Here is a 23,680-nt window from a genome sequence, read left to right as displayed (position 1 = left end):
TAATGCTTCACTTGCTGGCAGGAATGACAGTCCCGTTCTATTTTCTGATCATGTTACTTGCTCTTGTCTCTTCATTTCTTTAATATTCACATAGGGAACATCTAGAATGTTCCTTGTCTAGAGAAGAGCCCCCAGTACAAAAAGGAATCAGGCCCAGGCTTGCTCCTGAGGCAACAGAATAACTGGTCTGGTTTGGGGCATCTGAGGTTTTCTCCAGGATGTCTTTTTAAGGAAGGAATTTGCTGGGAGACAGTGGTGGAAGATGTTCTGTTTTGTTTTTGTATACAAGATGTTTTTATAACAAGATGTTTTTGTATATAAGATGGCCGAGGGAGTGGTGCAGGCAGAGAAGTAGGGTGGTGAACATGGTCTGTTTGGGGACTGGAAAGTTGAGGGAGACTGGAGTGGAGGGCGTCCGGAATGTGCACATGCCCACAAGGTCAGGGAGGGTCCTAAGTGGCCTTTGCTGGGCTGTGGCTGCTAACCAGGTGTGGGTGCTGGCAGGCATGGCCTCGGCACAGGCCTCAGTCTGACTCTCTCGGTACAGGAGCTCTGGGCAGCTGAGTCTCGCCTCACCCAGGCCATCTTGCCCCACGGCCAATCTCTGGAACAGCTGACAGGCCCAGGAGCATGCTGTGCAATCTGCTGCTGATGTGTGTTTCTCTTTTCTTTGTTTGGAAGCAGTCCTGCTGTGGGGGTCTTTATGCTGAGCCCATCCCACTGTGGTCACCATGCTGCTCCTGGCTCAGGGACAGGCCAGTGACTTTACAGTAGGGCAGGGTGACTGGTAGCTGTCCCATCAAGCGGACCCCATCTTGGGGACTTGAAATTAAAAGACACACAGAGATGGCAGCAGACAGAAGCAGTGAGGATGAGACAAGGCGAGCAGAGGGAAGCAGCGCTGCTGATGGAAGGATGAGCAGGGAGATGGTGGTTGAGTCCCAATGATGTGGCCGTACCAGGACCTATGAGACAGTGAAGGATCCCCAGAGAGCCCTGGAGGGTCTTTTTGTTTCTGAACTAAACCCCAACCCTCACCCCGACTCTGATCTCCTGCCCCCGCAACGGCCAGTTCAACTGGAGGTCAAAGGACAAGGAAGTTATGAGGATACAAAACCCAGAGGTCAGCCTGCCAGGGCCCAGGGCAGGTGGTGAAGGGTTGGAGCAGAGGTACAGTCCTTGGAGCCTGTCTAGCACCCGTGCTGGCTGAGGGGGCTGTGACTGTTGTGACAGTAAATGCCTGTCACTTAAAGACTCAGGAGCTCTCCATTCCTTGCAAGCAGAGCAGCCCGACACAGCACAGTAGGGAGGGCCACTTGATCTCCTGGTTCCCAGAACGTCCTCCTGCATGCCCACAGAGGGCCAGGACTTGTCATCAAGGCCTCTGCTGGGCCATGGCTGAAGGAACCCCAGAGACACATCAGGCCTTCTTAGTTACATTGTGAGCTGTTTGATTCACCATGTAGCTATATTTAGGAATGAAGACTCTCACAAGGACTCTTTCCCTGTATTTATCTACCAAAGTTTATTCTGTCAAATCAAAAAGAACACTCTGAGTACCCTTCCCCCCACCCCCAAGTTTAAAAAAAGAGATAAAAAAAAGAGACATAAACCAGCTCTCTCAGGGCAGCTGGCCTCCTGCAGGAACCAGCTGAAACTCCAGGGGACAAGAGCAGAAAAGCAACTTTAGGTTCAGAATGCTGAGTCATATAGAGCACGTGCTGGCTGCTGTGGGAGGCGATTAGGGAAGAAAATTGCTGTGTGTGTGTATGTGTGTGTGTGAGAGAGAGAGAGAATATTTACGAGGAGGAGGTGTGGACTGGAAGGTGGTGCCCAGCTTGGATCAGGGAGGAGGCCAGGCCCAGACCAGACTCCTCGCTGGGGCCCTTGTTTACGCAGCCAGTTGTGTCAGACCCTGGGCTTCCCCGAGCTCACTGTTGGAACAACCCTGTGGTGTCATCCCTGTTGTCCAGTTCAGGACCCCGGGGCTCCAAGTTCCCAAAGCCAGCGAACGAGTATCTTAAGCTATGGAAGTGACAGTCACTCAGTCGTGTCCAGCTCTTTGTGATTCCATGGACTGTAGCCTCCCAGGCTTCTCTTCTCCAGGCAAGAATACTGGAGTGGGTTGCCATTCCCTTCTCCAGGGGATCTTCCTGACCCAGGGATTAAACCTGGGTCTCTTGCATTGCAGGCAGATTCTTAACCAGCTGAGCCACAGGGGGAAGCCCTAAGAGCCACAGGGGAAGCCCTAAGATATGGATATTGGTTGATATTGTCAGGGTTAAAGTGAAGCAACAAACACATTTGTCAGAATTTCACTAGTTCATCCACTTCATCAAGGATATGAGTGACTTTTTTTTGCCGAATTGGGTAAGAGTTTTAGAATCCTGGGAAAATATTTCCTCATTTTTTTGTTCTATTTGCAATGTAATGGATCCCAAAGGTGACACACTTTTAAGTGAAGGCGGCACTATTAACCCTTTCTCCTTCACTTTCTTAGATCTAAATAACAAGACAAGAAATAAAACCCCAATCTGTAGCATTTGCCAATTTCTGTGGTATAAATATTCCTACTGTGGCACATTTCAAATTACCTACACGACACTGCTGAGAGTGATGCAGATTTGGAAATAGAAAGGGAGAGCAGGCCTTTTATAGTGTTTTCACCATACAGATACAGTAGATGTAAATAACCAGAATAGCCTAGGTAGTAGTTAGATGTAGCAAAATAATTGGGAATGCGTGAGTATTTAACACTTTTGTGTTTAATATAATTTATTAAATTACAAATTGCTGTAACTTAGTTTTTAATAAGAGCTATGTTTATCACCTGGGTCTCCAGATTCTTTAGAAATTCTCTCACCACTGGTGTGTGTCAGCTCCAGTAAGTACATCAGATTGTAGCCTTATCTTAAAACTCGGCAAGTCGTACACGCACCATGTGGAGCCAACATCCTGAATGATTTCTGCTATTTTCAGATGGACACACACCACTCTGCCCCACCTCAGTGGAATAGCAGAGCTTGTCTCTCGTCTTACTTCTCTAACTTCGTGTCCTGTCCTTTCCTTCTCACTGGCTCTGCTGCCTAGATACTCCTCGAACACACTGGGCTTGTCCACCTCAGGACTTCAGCACTTGCTATTCTCCTGGCCTAGAGTCTTCCTCCAGCAGTCTGCATGGTTCATTCCCCTACCTCCTTCAGATCTTTGTTCAGATGTCACCTTCTCGGTGAGGTTTTCCCTGCCCACCTTGCTTACAACTGCAGCCCCTCCTTTCTGTTCCCCTGCTGACCATCTCTCTTCCTTGCTTTATTTTTCTCCCTACTGTCAATTACTTTTAATGTATCACACTGTACAAAATCCTCCTATTTATTCATTTTCTCTATTGCCTGTTTTCATCCATGAGGATGTAAGCAGTTCAAAGGCTAGATTTTTTTTTTTTGCATGTTTTGCTGGATCCTATGTGTAGAGAACAGTGCCTAGCACAGGATGGGTGGTCAATATATATTGTTGTGTAAATAAATGATTGAACAGTAGATGCCCAGTAAATATGTATTAAATAAACAGATGAATGTTGCCTCAAGTTCTGGAGGCATCAGATTACCAGGGGGGGTGGATTTTAAAACTGTATGTTTGTATGTATGTGTATATATATGTGTGTGTATATATATAATATATATATATATATATATGAGAGCTTTATTGAGATGTAGTGTTCATTCACTTGATGCTTACAATTTAATGACTTTTTAAAATTATTGATTTATTACTATTTATCGATGATTTATTGATTATTTGTTTATTGAGTAACTGAACAACAACAAATTCCACTATACGGATTCCATTTTTGGCTGTGCGGGATCTTTGTTGCTGCGTGTGGGCTTTCTTTAGTTGCATCAGGGCGGTGTTACTCTTCACTGCAGTATGAAGGCTTGTCACTGTGGTGACTTCTCTTGCTGCGGAGCACAGGTTCTAGGGTACGTGGGTTTCAGTAGTTGTGGCACATGGGCTTGGTTGCCCCACAGCACATGAGATCTTTTTGGATCGGGGGTCGAATCCACATCCCCTGCACTGGCAGGCGGATTCCTGACTACTGGACCACCAGGGAAGTCCAGACAATTCAGTGATTTTTTAATGTTTTCAGAGTTGTGTGAGCATCAGTGATACCAATTTTAGAACATTTTTATCACTCCAAAAAGAGCCTCATGCCCATTAGCGGTCACTCTCCATTGCCTCCAAATCCCCCCAGCCCTAAGCAACCATTAATTTACCTCCTGTCTTGGTAGACTTGACTGTCTGTACAGTTCATGCATATGGACTTGTACAATGTGTGACCTTTCATATCTGGCTTCTTTCATTTAACATAGTGTTTCTAAGGTTCATCTATGTTATGGCATATATTAATACTGCTTTACATTGGTGAATACTATTATACTATATAGATATGTCAAGTTTTATTTATTCATTTGTCAGTTGATGTATGTTCAGGTTTGTTCCATTTTGGGGGCTATAATAGATAATGCTACGATGAACATTCATGTACAAGTTTTTCTGTGGGTATATGTTTTCATTTCTGTTAGATATATACCTAGAAATAGAATAGTTGGGTTATATGACACTCTAAGTTTACTATTTTAGAGAACTACCCATCATCTATGTAGATTTCCAATTTCTTCACATCCTCAGCAATTCTTGTTAGTATCTGTTGGTTCTATTATAGTCATATTCTCAGTTCAGTTGCTCAGTCGTGTCCGACTCTTTGAGACCCCATGAACTGCAGCACGCCAGGCCTCCCTGTCCATCACCAACTCCTGGAGTCCACCCAAACCAATGTCCATTGAGTCGGTGATGCCATCAAGCCATCTTATCCTCCGTTGTCCCCTTTTCCTCCTGCCCTCAATCTTCCCCAGCATCAGGGTCTTTTCATATTAGGAGGTATGAAGTCATGTGTTATAATTTGGTTTGCAGTTCTTTTTTCTAAATGAAGTATACTTGATTTACAATACTGTGTTAGTTTTAGATAGATGTACAATGCAGTGTCTTGGCTATTGTAAATAGTGCTGGTTTACAGTTCTTTGGTGACTGACGATGCTGAGCATATTTTCATGTGCTTATTGGCTATTTGCATGTCTTCTTTGGAGACATGACTTTGCCAGTTTTTAAATTTGGGTTGCCTTTTTGTTGAGTTGTAAGAATTCTTTATATATTTTGCATACTAGACTTATTAGATATATCATTTGCAAAAATTTTTGTGCACTATTTTTCACTCTCTTCTTGATGGGTGTTCTTTAAAGCACAAATGTTTTAATTTTGATGATGCCTTATTTACCTCAGTTTGCTTTTGTGTCTTGTGCTTTTGCTGTCACATCCAAAAACAATCACTTAACCCAAGATTATAACAATTTACACCTAGGTTTTCTTCTAAGACTTTTATAGTTTTTGCTCTTACATTTAGGTCTTTGATTCATCTTGAGTTAACTTTAATGCATGGTGTGAGGTAGGGATCCAACTAAATTCTTTTGCATGTACATATCCAATGGTCCCAGCACAATTTGTTGAAAAAGCTATTTTCACCTATTGAATTGTCTTGGCATCACTGTCTAAAACAAGGGGAGATTTTAAATCAGATTTTTGTGATTAGGTTTATTTATTTGTGATTTATTTTCCTGGAAGCATTGAGAAGTCTAGTTAAAGTCTATTTATGTAGAAGGCAGGAAATGCTTTCAAACTATTTTAAGAATAAAGGGAATGCTCTTAATGCCTAGACTGTGATTTTTTCAAAATGTTTTACCTTTTTTTTTTGAAATTGAGGTATAATTACATATAATATTTTATTAGTTTTAGGTATACAAAGGAATGTTTCAGTATTGCAAAATGACCACTGAAATAGCTCTGTTTAACATTTGTCACCATACATGATTATAAAACTTTTTTTCTTGTAATGAGAACTTTTAAGATTTACTCTTTTAGTTACTTTCCTATATGTAATACAGTATTATTGACTGTGTGCTTCCCAAGTGGCTCAGTGGTAAAGAATCTGCCTGCCAACCAGGAGACTTGAGTTTGACCCCTGGGTCAGGAAGATCCGTTGGAGAAAGAAATGGCAACCCACTCTAGTATTCTTGCCTGGAAGATCCCATGGACACAGGAGCCGGGGCTACAGTCCATGGGGTCACAAAGAGTCGGACACTACTTAGCTAGTAAACAACAACAACAATTGTGATTATTATTAGTGACTATTGTCACTGTGCTATAGATTGCTTTCCCATGACTTATCTATGTTGTAACTTTTGATCCCCTTCACCCGTTTTGCCCACCCTCAACTCCTTTCTCTGGCAACTACAGATCTGTTCTCTGAACATTTGAGCTTTTTAAATTTTTGTTTTCATTTTTAGATTCCACATTATAAGTAAGATCATGTACTTGGCTTTCTCTGTCTGACATTTCATTTTGCATAATACCCTCCAGATCTGTCCATGTTGTCACAAATCTCAAAATTTCACCCTTTATCATGGCTGAATAATATTCCATCGTGTATATGTACCACTTCTTTTTCATCCATTCATCGATCAATGGACGTTTAGGTCATTTCCACATCTTGGCTAGTGTAACAATACTGCGATAAGCATTAGACAGTGATCTTGAATTATTATTTCCTACTAAAAGAAACCAAGGTCCCTTGGAGACATAATTGATTCTAGGTTGAGGGCAGGAAAAGCTTGGAACAACAAAGACTGCTGTCTATGACCGTGTCAAAAGGACTCAGAAACCAAGCTACATAAGCATTCACTAGGCCAAGATGGAATGGACTGAAATGCATTAAAAATGTTTAAATCCATGATTCATAGTGATGTTTTAAAAATATTTCTTCACTGGTTACTTTTGGAGGATGCCAAGAAATCACCTCATTATTTTGTAAATTAATGGAGGAAAATAAGTGCCCCTCCAAAGTGTACTCTATGGTAACCAAATAGCTGAAAAGAAGAAGTTTCTGTAAAAGTTTTCCAGCTATTGAAGGAATGATAGGTTTGGAATGTCATTCTGTAATCCCTAATAAATGAATATGGGTCGTCAGTGGCTGATAATATCATCTAAATAGAGAAAGAGGGAGAGAAAGAGAGAGAGAGAGAGAAAGGGGAGGGAGAAAGGAAAAGGAGGAGAGAAGGAAAAGATTATTTTGTCCTTCCTACTATGGAAGTACACAGTACCCCCACACCTATGAAACAGGTAAAAAAATAAAACAGAACTTCTCTGGTGATACAGGGGATAGGAGTCCATCTGCCAATGCAGGGGACACTGGTTCAATTCCTGGTCCAGGAAGATTCCACATGCCACGGAGCAGCTGAGCCCATGTGCCACAACTACTGCCCCAAGTGCTGCAACTACCGAAGCCCGTGCACCTAGAGCCTGTGCTCTGCGTCAGGGGAAGCCACTGCAGTGAGAAGCCTGTGCACTGCGACAAAGAGCAGCCCCCACTCACCTCGCTAGAGAAAGCCCGAGTGCAGCAACAAAACCCAGCGTAGCCATAATGAAAGAAAGGAAGGAAGCTAGCTAGCTTCCCTGGTGGTAGAGTCCACCTGCCAATGCAGAAGACATGGGTTCAATCTCTGATGCAGAAAGACCCCACATGCTGAAGAGCTGCTGAGCCTGTGTGCCACAACTGCTGAACCTCTGCTCCACAGTTTGTGACTCACAACCACTGAGCCCATGTGCCGCAACTACTGAAACTCCCACACCCTAAAGCCTGTGCCACACGACAAGGGAAGACACCACAGTGAGAAACCCATGGACTGCAGTGAAGAGCAGCCCCCAGTCACTGCAACTATATAACAAGTCTGAGCAGCAACGAAGACCCAGCACAGTCAAAAATACATACATACATACATAAATTAAACAGGAATCTAATCAAGCCTCTTGTCCTAACTACTCATTGAAAGAAAATACAGGAAGCAGACGAATATGTTAAATGATATTCTGGGGATATAATGAAACTATAGGAAACTCTGTTGTAGGAAGCCTGGGTTTCTGAATAAATAATTTCATGAAAAGAAAAGAGATGGAAGGAGAATCTATAGATTCTATAGATTAAGAGATGTAACCATTTCATCAGTTCAGTGTAAGACTCTAACATGGATCCCAGTTCAAGTAAAGGATCCCAATTCAGAGTATACACGGGCCAGAGAAACATGTACATTGACTGGATATTTGATTATATTAAGGAGCTATCACTAATTTTTATATGTGTCATAGTAGTATTGTTATATACCCTGAAGTATTGTTATATACTCTGAAGCCACTGTCATATACTTTAAAGTCCTAGTTTTTCTACACTTAAATATATACATATATACCCACACACATACATATATACATATATACATACATATATATATATATAGAGAGAGAGAGAGAGAGGGGAGAGAGAGAGAGATGAAATGATATAATGCCTGGGATTTGATTGGAAAAATCCACCTGTGGATGTAGGTGAGGGTATAGATGAAGTAATATTGGCCAATAATTGAGAACTATTGAAGTTGGTGATGGGTTATTATGCATTCTTACTTGTTTTGATAATGTACATAATAAAAGGTTTTTAATAAAAACACCAGCTTCCTCCACCTCTCTGGGCCTGCTGATGCCCATTCCCTCATCCTGGCACAGCCCCACTGGGATCCCAGGGCTGTGGGGCTACAGGGCCTACCACTGGCTGTCTTCCACTCTCCTAAGAGAATCTGGTGGATTGAGCTCAGCCAGTGAACAGCCAGCCTGGGGTCATGTCAGCTGTGGCTTGCTTTGTGACCTTGTGTGTGTGTGTGTGTGTGTGTGTGTGTGTGTGTATGTGTGATTACTGGGGGTTCGCATGGAGATTTCCAGGAACTATGGGCTAGGAAAGTCTCGAAGAAGATTTCATTGTGGGCGGGGTTGGCCATGAAGTTTAGCTATGGATGGATTTGAGAAAGGAGAGATTTGAATTAGGAGACCAGACGGGACACTGTCGAACTCAACAGATATTCACTAAGCACGTTCTCCACGTGTGGCCTTGGGTTAGGCACTGGAGATGCAGGGATAAAGGAAAGGTGAGAGATGGAAAACTGTACAAAGGGGATGGTGAGGTGGTCAAGGCTGGATCCAGGCACTGAGTGGATTGGGATTAGTTGGGGAGAGGAGGCCCCTCTTTCCTTTCACATCCGCCCTACAGCATCAGCCCCGTCCTGTCCACCTCTCAAAGCCCATTGCACACACTCCTCCAGGAAGCATTTTCTGACCCCCCACCCGCTTTGAACTCCACAGCAGTTTTTATGTCTTTTTAGTTTGTGTTGTAATGATATAGTTTATGTAGTTGTAGTTGTGTCTTTTGTGTTATTGTAACACTGGTCATAGCAAACACCCTCTTCCAACAACACAAGAGAAGACTCTACACATGGACATCACCAGATGGTCAACACCGAAATCAGATTCATTATATTCTTTGCAGCCAAAGATGGAGAAGCTCTATACAGTCAGCAAAAAGAAGACCGTGCACTGACTGTGGCTCAGATCATGAACTCCTTATTGCCAAATTCAGACTTAAATTGAAGAAAGTAGGGAAAACCACTAGAGCATTCAGGTATGACCTAAATCAAATCCCTTATGATTATACAGTGGAAGTGAGAAGTAGATTTAAAGGACTAGATCTGATAGACAGAGTGCCTGATGAACTATGGATGGAGGTTCATGACATTGTACAGGAGACAGGAATCAAGACCATCCCCAATAAAAAGAAATGCAAAAAAGCAAAATGGCTGTCTGAGGAGGCCTTACAAATAGCTGTGAAAAGAAGGGAAGTGAAAAGCAAAGGAGAAAAGGAAAGATATACCCATTTGAATACAGAGTTCCAAAGAATAGCAAGGAGAGATAAGAAAGCCTTCCTCAGCGATCAGTGCAAAGAAATAGAGGAAAACAATAGAATGGGAAAGACTAGAGATCTCTTCAAGAAAATTAGAGATACCAAGGGAACATTTCATGCAAAGATGGGCTCAATAAAGGACAGAAATAATATGGACCTAACAGAAGCAGAAGATATTAAGAAGAGGTGGCAAGAATACACAGAACTGTAAAAAAAGATCTCCTTGACCCAGATAATGGTGTGATAATGGTGTGATCACTCACCTAGAGGCAGACATCCTGGAATGTGAAGTCAAGTGGGCCTTAGGAAGCATCACTATGAACAAAGCTAGTGGAGGTGATGGAATTCCAGTTGAGCTATTTGAAGTCCTAAAAGATGATTCTGTGAAAGTGCTGCACTTAATATGCCAGCAAATTTGGAAAACTCAGCAGTGGCCACAGGACTGGAAAAGGTCAGTTTTCATTCAAATCCCAAAGAAAGCCAATGCCAAAGAATGCCCAAACTACCGCACAATTGCACTCATCTCACATGCTAGTAAAGTAATGCTCAAAATTCTCCAAGCCAGGCTTCAGCAATATGTGAACTGTGAAATTCAAGTTTCAAGCTGGTTTCAGAAAAGGCAGAGGAACCAGAGATCAAGTTGTCAACATCTGCTGGATCATGGAAAAAGCAAGAGAGTTCCAGAAAAACATCTATTTCTGCTTTATTGACTATGCCAAAGCCTTTGACTGTGTGGATCCCAATAAACTGTGGAAAATTCTGAAAGAGATGGGAATACCAGACCACCTGACCTGCCTCTTGAGAAACCTGTATGCAGGTCAGGAAGCAACAGGTAGAACTGGACATGGAACAACAGACTGGTTCCAAATAGGAAAAGGAGTATGTCAAGGCTGTATATTGTCACCCTGCTTATTTAAGTTATATGCAGAGTACATCATGAGAAACCCTGGGCTGGAAGAAGCACAAGCTGGAATCAAGAGTGCCAGGAGAAAAATCAATAACCTCAGATATGCAGATGACACCACCCTTATGGCATAAAGTGAAGAACTAAAGAGCCTCTTGATAAAAGTGAAAGAGGAGAGTGAAAAAGTTGACTTAAAGCTCAACATTCAGAAAACCATGGCATCCGGTCCCATCACTTCATGGCAAATAGATGAGGAAACAGTGGCTGACTTTATTTTGGGGCTCTAAATCACTGCAGATTGTGATTGTAGCCATGAAATTAAAAGACACTTACTCCTTGTCAGGAAAGCTATGACCAACCTAGACAGCATATTAAAAAGCAGAGACGTTACTTTGTCAACATATGGATGTGAGAATTGGACTATAAAGAAAGCTGAGCACTGAAGAATTGATGCTTTTGAACTGTGGTGTTGGAGAAGACTCTTGAGAGTCCCTTGGACTGCAAGGTGATCCAACCAGTCCGTCCTAAAGGAGATCAGTCCTGCGTGTTCATTGGAAGGACTGATGTTGAAGCTGAAACTCCAATACTTTGGCCACCTGATGCGAAGAGCCGACTCATTTGAAAAGACCCTGATGCTTGGAAAGATTCAGGGCAGGAGGAGAAGGGGACGACAGAGGATAAGATGGTTGGATGGCATTACTGATTCAATGGACATGAGTTTGGGTAGACTCTGGCAGTTGGTGATGGACAGGGAGTCCTGGAGTACTGCGGTTCATGGGGTTGCAAAGAGTAGGACATGACTGAACAACTGAACTGAACTGAATGTACATCTTCATCTTTTGCTTTCAGACTTCTGCTAGGCTGCAGAGTCCCTATCTCAGCCACATCTGTAGGCTGGCCAGGCTGTTGGAAGGGCTAGAGTCCTGGGTTTGAATCCCATTTTCACCACTTGCAAACTGTGTGACTTTGAGCCAAATCCCTTAGCCTCCCCGAGCTGCTTCTTTCTTTGTTAATGGGAACGATACTGGTCACCTCAAAGTGTTTTGTGAGGATTAAATTCTATCAGGGATGTAAAAGCACGGGACTGGGCACAGATCAATTGACTGATGTGTCTTAAATGAGCAGAAATGTTAGGCCTTGAAGGGTGAGAGGCATTAGCATAGCTGGAAAGATAAGAAAGGTCAGGGAAAGTGAAGTGCCTGCCCAGCAGTATGCCTCCCTCCAGAAACAGGTGAGAAGGTGGGTTGGCTAGGCAGAGGGTCAGTACTCATGTCACTATGGATGGGACGTCTTTTCCTGTTGTTGCAGAAGCCACTGTAATTCTAGGACTTGGGTAGCCCCATGTGCTTGTCTGGTGTAATGGAAAATCTGCCCTCTGGGCTGCACTGTGCCCCTTATTTGATATCATTGCCCCAGCCACTGGTAACTTGAGCAGGACATGGAGCTTGGCTCTCAGGGAAGTACAGTTTGACATTCTCCTCAGTAGCATTCCACAACCAGCCCCTCTGTTCTACCTGAGTCCAATATTCTCTTGGGGGTGGGCATTGTGACACCACATTCTCTGGGATTTCCCCCCACTTGAAAAAAAAAAAAAAACCACTTTTTTTTTTATTTGGCTGTGCTGGGTCTTAGTTGCAGCACCCAGGATCTTCAAGCTTCATTGCAGCACTCAGGATCGTTAGTTGTGGCATGTGGGGTCTAGTTCCCTGACCAGGGATCAAACCTGGGCCCCCTGCATTAGGAGCGCAGAGTCTTAGCCACTGGACCACCAGGGAAGTCTTAGGATTTCCCCCAACTTTGACAGCCGCTCCTGAAAGTCTCCTTTCCCGTCTCTGGTTCGTCATGTCACCCCCAGAAGGTTGGCAGTTTTGGGACACAGGACTGAGTCACTCCCTCATTTCCATGCGTATTGCTCTCCAGGTCTTCTCCCCCCACCCCACAGCTCAGATACCCTATAGATGCTGATGGCCCCAAGTGCTCCCTCCAGCCTGGCCTCCCTCACAACTCCAGACTCAGATAAACATCTGTGTGCTTGCTGCCTTCAACCACGAGTCTCTCTCTGGCTTTCTCCCCTGAACCAACCCTTTCCTGTCTCTTTCATCTCAGTAAATGGAACTTAGTTATTCAGGATAAACACCTAGGAGTGGCCACCTTTGGCTCTTTCCTTTTTCTTATTCCTATAACCACTTCTCCACCCCATCTCCCCATCCAATCCTTTAGTGAGGCCTGTTGACTCTCCCTTTAAAACCCGGCCCCCAGGTACCCCCTTCTCTGTAGCTCTCCCATTCTTGTCCAGGCCAAAATCATGTTGCCCCTGAACTGATACAGTAGCTTCCTGGATGCTTCATTCCTTCCTGAATGCATCCCCTATACTCATGTTTCTTCACAAAGCAGCTCGAGCTAGTTTAAAAAATCTGAATCATGCCATTTATGCTCCTTCTTAAAATTCTTCAGTGGCTTTCTCTTGCTGCAAAGAAATCCAGTCCCCTAGCTTTGGCCTCTGAGGACAAGGATCTAACTTCCCACGGACCTCCTCCTCAAACCACTTCCCTGCATCCACTGGCCTCCGGCCTTGCTGGCTGATCCAACCTCAGGCCTTTGCGCTCGCCATTCTCTTCTTGTTAAGATGCTTCCCTCCAGGGGACTTCGCATGTATTTGCATCCGTTGGCCACTCCATCTAAGGTAGCCATCTGGTCATTTTTAGCATATTACTCCATTCCTGTTCTCTGTAGCATGCTTCTGATATTTTCTTGTTTGGTTTGTCATCTGTTTGTCTCCCCCAGTTGCATGTACACTCCATGAGAACAGGTGCCAGGCTGGTTTTGTGCATGGCTATGATGTGTTGGAGAAGACTCTTGAGAGTCCCTTGGACTGCAAGGAGATCCAACTAGTCCATTCTAAAGGAGATCAGCCCTGGGATTTCTTTGGAAGGAATGATGCTAAAGCTGAAACTCCAGTACTTTGGCCACCTCATGTGAAGAGTTGACTCATTGGAAAAGACTCTGATGCTGGGAGGGATTGGGGGCAGGAGGAGAAGGGGACGACAGAGGATGAGATGGCTGGATGGCATCACTGACTCGATGGACGTGAGTCTGAGTGAACTCTGGGAGTTGGTGATGGACAGGGAGGCCTGGCGTGCTGCGATTCATGGGGTCGCAAAGAGTTGGACACGACTGAGCGACTGATCTGATCTGATCTTATCTGATGACCTCAAGGGCCCGCACAGGGCCCACCACACCCGAAGTGCTGTCAGGTCTGGAGTTTGGTTCTGCCCTACTTACAGGCTAATGAGTTAGCCTTTGACTCTTGCATGGGTGCTGGCAGGAGACATGAGACTCGGAGGCTGGAAATTAAGGACTTTATTCCTCCCAAGACAGCAAGCAGCGTGTGTGCGCCAGGTTTCCCTTGCTCCTGGTTCTCACGAGGGAGACAGGACCTGGGCCGGATGGTGAGAGCATGCACAATGAGCTTGTGCTCCAGGTGAAGGACACAGAGCTTGGGGGAATTCATGACTCTGACAGTCAGCAGTGTGCACGCCTGTCCTTCATCCGAAGGGAGACATTACCTCATCCCTCAAGGTTTCTTGCTGATGACACAACCCTGAGAAATGGGTAAAGAGCAGTCAGGCCTTGTACGCCTGGCACACCCAGCTAGGTGTGTAGGTGCGTGAGTCACATGGAGGAATGTGGTAAATATTTGTTGAATGAATGAATGAAAGAAACCTAGTCTAGTGACCAGGTGCCAGCGTTGATGCCTGCAGATGGACTCACCTGGCGTGCGTTCCTGCCTGGATCCCCGCCCCTCACTTGCTCTGGGCTTCCCTTCTACCACTGTTCTTCTCAGCCCTCACCACGCCTCACTCCAGCTGCATTCACTGAGGCTGAATGCTTGCTGGGACTGATGGCATCTTCTGCTACCGCCTGAGTCAGATACTATCTTTTTCTGCTTGCTGGATGGGGATTCCCCCCAGTGTCTGTGGCTGGCAGTCGCCCCAGAATCTGCCCTGCCCCACCCCCACATCACGCTGCTATTTAGTGGCCTAACATTGGCCCTGTCCCCATGACATGAGGCGTGTTAACCATGGTGCTTTGATGGCACTTTCTGTCACATACTGGGTGTGTAAGAGGTGTGGCTAGGCGTGTGTAAGGTGTGGCTGCTCATGCTTCTCATCCTAGAAAGTACTCTGTGGAATGGCATTACATTGTCCTCTCCCATAATCCACAGCCTAAACTTACAGATTTAGAAAGTTCAGATTTCTAAATTTTTGAACTTGAATCCAGGCGATGTCCAGAGTTGACATAATTTAGTGATGTTGACTGACCAGTAGAGAGCTCTAAGAGATTGAAGAAATATTTGAAAAGCAATTAATTTAATTGGCAGAAAGTCCTGTCAGATAGTTGGAACGTTGACAGCAGTGTACCCGGACATTCTTACACTGTATGTAAACTCCATGGGAAGTTAAATTCTATGCAGAAGTGGTCTGGCAGGCACAGAATTAGACACCACACTAGGAGGAGCTGGCTAGGGAGGGATAATGGCATCCTGCTTTGAAAGCCTAATGTATCTGTCTTCATGTTAGAGACAATCCTAGGAATTTCTTGGTGGTCCAGTGGTTAGGACTCTGTGCTTTCACTGTTGAGGGTGCGGGTTCAACCCCTGGTTGGAGAACTAAGATCCCACATGCCTTGAGACCAAAAAATAAATAAATTAATTAAAAAACATAAAAAAAAGAGAAACATTCCTGCTAACGAGCCTTATCATTACCCTAAAGAGTTCTTGTTATGAGCCAATTGTTGTCTCTTGGATTCTTCTTTTTAAATATTTCTAGGATTGACAATTCTCCCTTTTTGATCAACACATTTTTTTTTTCTTTCTTTGGGTTTCCAATTTTTTTTCTGATTCTTTCACTATGTAACTAATACATAAATACATTTTGTTGTAAAAGATCCAAGCAACACATACATCTCTAGAGACAAAGCACATGAAATTTCTCTGTCACATCCCTTTGCCATCCCCTCTCCTGTCCCTGGGACACCATGGAAATAAATGACTTGGAATATGGAAAGAATCAGACAGGAAGACCTCAATACGTATAAGTGACTATTTCTGAGAGAGGAGTTTGTTAGTGATTTATATTTATCTTTATATTTTACTGTTTTCTTAAAATAATAACTCATTATTTCTTTTTATTTATTTATTTCTTTTTTCATTATTTCTTATAAGAAGAAAAAAAAATGTTTTCCTAAGAAAAAGCAGAAAAGAGCATAGCCTCTGGAATCCCACAGACATGGATCTGAATGCCGGCTGTACCCCTCCTCGCCCCCCACCCCCATGTGTACGCACTGCTTTTTCTCCTTGAACCTCAGTTTCCTCATCTGTAAAAAATGGGTGTAACACCCCCTTTCCTCCCTTACGAGGTCGTTATGAATAAAGTATGTGAAAGCACCTGACACGTGGTCATCACTCACTACATCAGCTTCCTCCCAAAGAAAAGAAAAGGCGCGTCGTCCTGGGCCCCCTTGGCAGGCCATTTCTAATTTTACACGTGGAAGGTTCCAGAGCTGAAAAGTTGTGAAGATACTGTGTGTGCACACATGTAGGTATGTGTGGGAAGAAAAGGAAATATAAGAGCAAAACTCTTAAAATGATGCAAAATATGGGCATGTACTTAATACCACTGAATTAGGCACTTCAACATGGTTGGAATGGTAATTTGATGTTAACTAATTTTACCACAGCAAAACATGTTTTTTAAAAAACTGCTGAAAGAAGAGTGAGAACACCTTTCTTTCTTACACCCTTTGAGCCCCAGACTTTCTCAGGTAAAGCTGCAAAAGCCACATTTTGGGTTTTCTTATAGAGTTTCAGTCAAAGGAGCTCTTTTTACCTGTGTTAATTGTACTGTTCCAGTAAATACAGATAAACATGCAGTATGGAAAGTGTTTTTTTTATAAGTTTCAAAAAAACACACAACAGACCACACACAAACACAACTCAGTGATTATAGGTCTTTGACCACTGGCATATGCTGTTTCTCCGATCAGGGTCGCCATCTGGAATGGAGGGGGCAGGGAAGAGAGTGGGACTAGAGGGGCTGAAGTGGCTGGAACATGTGGCAAAGGAGACTGCCTTTGCTCTTTTCCCCTTGGATCTCACTTCCAACCTCTTCTTCTGCATCTTTTCATTGTTGTTGTTCAGTCACTAAGTTGTGTCTGATTCTGTCACCCCATGGGCTGCAGCATGCCAGGCTTCCCTGTCCTTCACTATCTCCTGGAGTTTGCTCAGATTCATGCCCATTGAGTCGATGATGCCATCCAACCATCTCATCCTCTTCACCCTCTTCTTCCTCTGCCTTCAGTCTTTCCCAGCAACAGGGTCTTCTCCAGTGAGTCTGCTCTTCATATCAGGTGGCCAAAGTATTGAAGCTTTAGCTTCAGCATCAGTCCTTCCAATGAATATTCAGGGTCAATTGATTTCCTTTAGAATTGACTGGTTTGATCTTGCTGTCTGAGGGACTCTCAAGAGTCTTCTCCAGCACCACTGTTCAAAAGCATTGATTCTTTGGTGCTCAGCCTTTTCATCTTAGTCTTAATGAATGTTCTTTCAATACATTGGCTCCATACTTGGAGAATATGCTGGGGAAGAATTGCAATGTGCCAGCTTTTTACTCCTTGGAGAGCCATCTGCTGCTGCCCTGGGGTGCTCTGACTTGGGCAGTCAGGGTAGCTGCCAGTTATTAGGGTCCTACTATACCCAAGTGCAAACATTCCATTCTTCATACTTTGCTGGTTTTTCTCACAGTGACCCCTTAAGGTGGGCTTTATTACCTCCATTTTATAAATGTGGAAACTAAGATCCAAGCAGAGTAGTGTCTTGCCTAAAGCATCACTGCTAATAAGTGGCAGAATCAAGGATCCGAATCTTGACCTGTTTAATCTCTCAAGTCCACACACTTTTCATCATGCTTGGTAAGTCACTTCACTTGTTTTAACTGTAGTATAAAAACAAGGGGAAGAGAAAAGAAGGCCATACAGTTGGGCTAGATTGGTAGTTCTCAGCTCTGGCTGCATGTTGGACTCTGCTGGGAAGACTGAGAAAAAACATGCAAGCACAGCCCTACTACTGCCAGGGATTCCAGTTCAGGTCCTAACATGTTAAAACTCCCCCGGTGATTCTAAAGGGCAAGTGGGTTGAGAACCCCTAGTCTACACCAATGCTTTGCAAACTGGAACTGCATTTAGTCCACTTGGGTCTGTGTTAAAATGCAGATTCTGATCCAGCAGGTCTGGGTGTGCCTGAGATGCTATACTTCTAACAAGCTCCCGGCTGGTGCAGATGCTGTAGGTCCATGGACCACACTTTGAATAGTCAGCATCTGAATGATCTCTAGGTCTCTGTCCCCTTCTAACATGTTGTGACCGTAGAGAAAGAAGTTCTAAAGCACAGGCGTTCTGTTCTGTTTCCACCAAGCTTCCTGCATTCCTATATCCTGTCATCTCCATCTGTATTTCTGTTGATGGTCAAAATATGTAAAGGCTGAATGCCAACATGATGGACCATGGGCCATGGTGAAGAAGCACAGACTAGGCCTGGGTTCACATCCCAGTTCTGTTGCTTGCCAGCTGTGTGAGTTCAGGCAAGTTACTTAATCTCTCTGCGTCTTAATTTCCTCAACTCCAAATTGAGGATAGTATACCTTTATTGCATTGGGACATGGGGAGGATTAAATGGGTTAATATAGACCAAGCACTTTGTACCAACAGGTGCCCAAGAAATGGCAACTGCTGTTACCTTGGTGGACTTTACAGACTGATCTACTCTGATAGAGCTCCCTGGTCTAATCTGATACAGCTCGCTGTGAGTCAGGGGAACCCTGATCTCTGTCCTCTGCACAAAGCAGAGTCCGCCTTTGATCTCAGTGTCAGGTGACACGGTGACATAAGCCATCTCAAGGCGCCGGACTTTCTGGCCAGTGTCCTTGCCTAAAGAATGATGGGACAGAGAAACCCTTGCTTCCTCCCTTCTCAGGACTATTTGATTATCTCCCCATCTCTGTTCCCTGCCTACCTGTGGAAATTCCCTGGGGGTTTTTGTTATTAAAAACAGAGAAGGTTAGCTTTTAAGGTATGGGTTCTTAAGTGCTACTCTGAGACTAATCGTTAGGAGTAATTTATTCAGTCAGTATTAATAGATGCCCAGGTGCGGGGGATACCAGGGACAAACAAAACCTTCACAATCTCTTTCAGCCTAGAATTTGTCAAAAGGGTGGGGGCAGATGTTGAACAAATACAATATCCATTTGCCATTGTGGAAAGTGGTGTGAAAGGAAACAACAAGGCTTCCTGGAGAGAAAATACTGCCAAGTTTGTGGCACCATCAATTTTGACTTAAAAGCCTTGTGATTGCCTGTGTGTGGACTAGGCTGGAGCAGGGCAGGAGGGAGGCAGGCCAAGCTGTTAGGAGCTCTGATAGTGGTCCGGGCCCAGGTGGTGACCGTGGAGCCGGAAGAAGTTGGTGGAATCACGACTAGGGACAGATTTCTTTCATTTGGCTTAAGTATCATAAAATGTCAGTTTGTAGATCAATTACTTTTATAGTTTTTCCCCTTTTGTTCAATACAGATTGGGGCTCAGCTGGTAAAGAATCCGCCTGCAATGCGGGAGACCTGGGTTTGATCCGTGGGTTGGGAAGATCCCCTGAAGGGAAAGGCTCCCCACTCCAGTATTCTGGCCTGGAGAATTCCATGGGCTGTATAGTCCATGGGGTCACAAAGAGTTGGACACAACTGTGTGACTTTCACATTCAATACAGAAGACACCATGTTATCACCATGGAAAATTCTAACTAGTTTTTTTTTTTTTTTTTTTTTTTTAGGCCAGTGACTTCCCTTCTGTATGTCTCTATCCATCTAGTCCTTCTGGAAAATAGTGACAGTGGTAGCAGGTATTGGTATCAGCAGGGTCTGACATTCTTTCTTGCCCTGTCTTTTGGAGACTCCAAGACAGATGTGTTCACAAATAAGAATTTTTTTTAAAGGTTTTATTTTTATTTTGGCTGCGCTGTACCTTCCTTGCGACGTGAGGGCTTCTCTTGTTGCAGAGCTGGGCTCAAGAGCACACAGGCTCTCTGTGGCTCAAGGACTCAGTAGTTGCCCCTTGGCATGTGGTATCTTAGTTCCTCGACCAGGGTTGAAACCCTTGTCCCTTGCATCAGAAGGCAGATTCTTGACCACTGGACCACCAGAAAAGTCCTCACAAATTATAAGCTTCACATGAGGAGCAGAAGCAGAAAGTTTAATACTGAGGGCGGTGAGATTTCCTATTCTTGAAGAACGCTTGGCTCCCTTCTTCGGGGCCAGCACAGGTCAGTGAAATTATAATCATATTTCAAACACAGAATGCATGAGTCAGGAAAAGTCAAGGCCGCAGGCCCCTCAAGCCAGAACTACAAAGCAAAGCTGGTTTCAATGCCCAAGTCCCATCCCTGGCTCTAAACCAGGGGAACTGAGAAGCGGCTAGAGCATGACTCACCTGCTAACTCTGAATGACACACACTGGATCAATTATCCCTGAACCATGGCATCCAGAGCCCTGCCGCAATGACTATACACCTCAACTTTAATTTTAAGTAGCTCAGCTGTCTCAGGAAATTAGTACTAGAGCAAAAACACTTAGAAAATGAAACTTCACGTGTTACAGATCAGGATATTTGGGACCAGAGAGGTCACCTCATGGACCTAAGGTCACACTGCCGGCTACTTGGCAAGCCCTGGGAGCCTGAAGTCAGGGACAAGGAGAATTTCTTTGCAATGGTATTTTACAGGAAGTGCAGGACTCTGCTGCTGAGACAAGTTCAGTTCAGTCGCTCAGTCATGTCTGACTCTGTGACCCCATGGAATGTAGCACTCCAGCCTTCCCTGTTCATCACCAACACCTGGAGCTTGCTCAGACTCATGCCCATTGAGTCGGTGATGCCATCCAACCATCTCATCCTCTGTAGTCCCCTTCTCCTTCTGCCTTCAATCTTTCCCAGCATTGGGTCTTTTCCAGTGAGTCAGCTCTTCACATCAGGTGGCCAATGTATTGGGAGTTTCAGCTTCAGCATCAGTCCTTCAATGAATATTCAGGACTGATTTCCTTTAGGATGGACTAGTTGGATCTCCTTGCAGTCCAAGGGACTCTCAAGAGTCTTCTCCAGAACCACAGTTCAAAAGCATCAATTCTTCAGCGCTCAGCTTTCTTCACAGTCCAACTCTTATATCCATACATGACTACTGGAAAAACCATAGCTTTGACTAGACAGACCTTTGTCAGCAAAGTAATGTCTCTGCTTTTTAATATGCTGTCTAGGTTGGTCATAGCTTTTCTTCCAAGGAGGAAGCATCTTTTAATTTCATGGCTGCAATAACCATCTGCAGTGATTTTGGAGCCCAAGAAAATAAAGTCTGTTACTAAAATAAAGTCTGTTACTATTTCCATTGTTTTCCCATCTATTTGTCATGAAGTGATGGGACTCGATGCCATGATTTTTGTTTTTCGAATGTTGAGTTTTAAGCCAGCTTTTTCACTCTCCTCTTTCACTTTCATTAAAAGGCTCTTTACTTCCTCTTCTCTTTCTGCCATAAGGATGGTGTTATCTGCATATCTGAGGTTACTGATATTTCTCCCGGCAATCTTGATTCCAGCTTGTGCTTCCTCCAGCCCGGCATTTCACATGATGTACTCTGCATAGAAATAAGCAGGGTAACAATATAGAGCCTTGATGTACTGCTTTCCCAATTTGGAACCAGTCTGTTGTTCCATGTTCAAACTGTTGCTTCCTGACCTGCATAAAGATTTCTCAGGAGGCAGATAAGGTAGTCTGGTATTCCCATCTCTCTCAGAATTTTCCAGTTTGTTGTTATCCACACAGTCAAAGGCTTTGGCATAATCAATAAAGCAGAAGTAGATGTTTTTCTGGAGTTCTCTTGCTTTTTCTATGATCCAGCAAATGTTGGCCATTTGATCTCTGGTTCCTCTGCCTTTGCTAAATCCAGCTTGGATATCTGAAAGTTCATGGTTCACATACTGTTGAAGCCAGGCTTGGAGAATTTGGGGCATTACTTTAATAGTGTGTGAGATGAGTGCAATTGTGTGGTAGTTTGAACATCCTGGCATTACCCTTCTTTGGGATGAGACAAAGTGCATGCTGAGACAAGTGCGTGTGTGCTAAGTCACTCAGTCGTGTCCGACTCTCTGTGACCCCATGGACTGTAGCCTACCAGGCTCCTCTGCCCATGGGATTCTCCAGGCAAGAATACTGGAGTGGGTTGCAGTGCCCTCTTCCAGACCCAGGGATCCAACCTACGTTTCTATGTCTCCTACATTGGCAGGCAGGTTCTTTACCACCAGCGCCACGTCGGAAGCCCTGCTGTTTGAGGGTGGAGTTTCAGCTTCTACTTGGGTGTGCTCCATGATGTAATGATGGTTCATTGGTCTCTTCTCAATTTTCCCATGATTTGCACTGGACGGTTTGCTGTGAGGACACCATCCTCTCAATCCTCTACATCTTAAGAATCCACGGAAACCAAGGCTAGTTCCTCCTCTTGGAAAAGTTGGGAACGTGTGATCTCAATTGGTTAGTTTAAAAACAATTTTTTTTAAAAACAGAGAATAATGTTAATACTAATATAACACATACCGGGTTCCTGCATCCCAGAATTAATGAGTATCAACATTTTCTTCAAGGTACATGAGAATCTTTTTTTTTTCCTTTCTCTGTCTTACTGTGTTCGGGCTTTCTCTAGCTGTGGCGAGCAGGGGCTACTCGCTAGTTGTGTGCTCGGACTTCTCCTTGTGGTGGCTTCTGTTGTTGCAGAGCAGAGGCTCTAGACGCAGGGGCTTTAGCAGTTGTATCCATGGCTTTATTAGTTGTGGCTCGAGGTCCTTAGAGCATGTAGACTTTAGCAGTTGAGTCACGAGGACTCAGTAGTTGTGGCACATGGGTTTAGTTGCTCCGCAGCATGTGGAATCTTCCCAGACTGGGGATCTGTGCCACCAGGGAAATCCTATCACGCATTTTAAATTGCATTTTACAATCAGAACTAAAAGGACAGACTTTAATTTACATAGTGTTTCACTATTTTTCACTTCCTCTTAAAACAGGGAATAACCTGGGGGGTTTTGTTTGTTTTTCTGGCAGAAAATGGTTAAGTTTAAAAAAAAGTTGGAGAATAAAAGTTAAGTTCACAGATATCCAGGGACAGAGACTAAAGAGACTTAGAAAACTATGGAAAGTAAAAGCTCAGTTTTGTTGCCTACGACTTTATTTTCATTTACATTCTAGAAAGTGTCTGAACGGGGAGTCAGGAAGTCTGGATTCTGTGCTGCCACTCATGCCCTGTGTGACTGCCCGCCCATCCCTTGACCTTCTGATGCCGATCGTCTAACATTTTATGCTTTTGCGGTGACTTGATTCCACTGTCTGCTCCTTTACTGTCTTTTGTTTATAGTTTACGCTCTGGTCCTGATTTCCTCTATCACATATAACAAGGGTGAACTATGGGCACCATAGGATGTCAGTGAGCTTGGCTAGTTTCTGTACAAAATATATTGCCTGAGTGTCACGTTTGCACTGGGCAGCCATTCCTGTAACAGCTCCACCCTGAGGGTCAAAGTCTGCCTGCTCCTGAGTCTTAGTCTCACCTCCAGGCATCCCTCTGTGTACTGGCTTGAAATATGACTTTCTCCATGACGAGAACTGTGGTTTTCATTCATTTACTCGACCTATTATAAGCCTGTCCTTTGATTCATGGTGCTGCTTTTTTTTTTTGGGCGGGGGAGGGCTTCCCACATGGTGCTAGAGAGCCTGCCTGCCAATTCAAGAGAAATTAGAGCTGCAAGTTTAATCC

The 23,680-nt window shown here is 44.1% G+C and overlaps 1 non-coding gene across 1 annotated transcript; it reads right to left on the bottom strand.

The window, feature by feature from the left end:
* Nucleotides 1–12,492: 12,492 nt before the first annotated feature.
* On the bottom strand, nt 12,493–12,565 carry TRNAR-CCU (transfer RNA arginine (anticodon CCU)). Its single transcript has one exon. It is a non-coding gene; the product is annotated as a tRNA-Arg (tRNA).
* Between the last annotated feature and the right edge of the window lie 11,115 nt (nt 12,566–23,680).

The sequence above is a fragment of the Bos javanicus genome, chromosome 1 (genome assembly GCF_032452875.1).
Source record: "Bos javanicus breed banteng chromosome 1, ARS-OSU_banteng_1.0, whole genome shotgun sequence".
NCBI lineage: Eukaryota > Metazoa > Chordata > Mammalia > Artiodactyla > Bovidae > Bos > Bos javanicus.
This window is presented reverse-complemented; position numbering and strand designations above follow the sequence as displayed.